The sequence below is a fragment of the Mus caroli genome, chromosome 5 (genome assembly GCF_900094665.2).
Source record: "Mus caroli chromosome 5, CAROLI_EIJ_v1.1, whole genome shotgun sequence".
Lineage (NCBI taxonomy): Eukaryota > Metazoa > Chordata > Mammalia > Rodentia > Muridae > Mus > Mus caroli.
The window spans coordinates 24,653,821-24,655,078 of NC_034574.1; positions in this window are offsets into that span (position 1 = coordinate 24,653,821).

Consider the following 1,258-nt stretch of genomic DNA (forward strand, 5'->3'; position numbering starts at 1 on the left):
TCACTTTGTAGACCAGGCTGGCCTCGAACTCAGAAATCCGCCTGCCTCTGCCTCCCGAGTGCTGGGATTAAAGGCGTGCACCACCACACCCGGCAAATAAATATTTTTAAAAAGATAAAAGTTTCAGCAGAATGTAGAGTGAAAATAAAAGTTTGGGGAGAAATGTAAGAAAATTAAAAGAAAGGACAAAAGAAAGGATGTGGCAATTCAGTATTCTAAAATTATCTCTTGAATTCTGAGACTAGAAATGGTGGACCTCCCAACCAGAGTTAGTAATACCCTTGAGCTCACTTAAGATTCAAGGCTGCTATGAACATAGTGGAGTATGTGTCCTTATTACCAGTTAGAACATCTTCTGGGCATATGCCCAGGAGTGGTATTACTAGGTCCTCAGGTAGTCCTATGTCCAACTTTCTGAGGAACCGCCAAACTGATTTCCAGAGTGGTGGTATCAGCTTGCAATCCCACCAACAATGGAGGAGTGTTCCTCTTTCTCCACATCCTCACCAGCATCTGCTGTCACCAGAATTTTTAATCTTAGCCATTCTGACTGGTGTGAAGTGGAATCTCAGGGTTGTTTTGATTTGCATTTCCCTGATGGCTAAGGATGTGGAACATTTTTTCAGGTGCTTCTCAGCCATTCAGTATTCCTCAGTTGAGAATTCTTTGTTTTCTAAAATGTACCCCATTTTAGAATAGGGTTATTTGGTTTTCTGGAGTCTAACCTCTTGAGAGAGATATATATATGCTACATCCACTCCAGTAGTGACAAGTGCGACAGGCCCCGAAAACCTGGGCTCTGTCCCGAGGCGAAAAGTTCCCGGAACCTTAGTCTCCTGGAATTGTGGCATCCTATATAAGGAATGCTCCAATGTCCTTGCTTTAGTTGGTAAACAGATCTGTGTGATTTCCCTTAATATTGTTTTATTATAAGTGCTCCTAAGGATCGATTTTTTGACATATAGCTAAGTTAGATTCTAGGGTCCTTGATCCGACCCTGGGTATGGATAGCTAAGTCACTGCCCTATGCAGGAATTTACCATTATCTAAGAAGAAGGAAGTTTGTGACCTAAGAAGGAACCAGAGTAGATACTTAGAACTATAGATAGCTGAGTTACACCCATATAAGTATTTACAATGGCCTAGGGGGAAGGTGGACTATACAATAGACTAGAATAGGAACTATGGCAAGGGCACGAAGCCCTTGACCCTGGCTTCTAAGATTAAGTGGACCTTAGGTGGAGCTGTTTTTGATCCC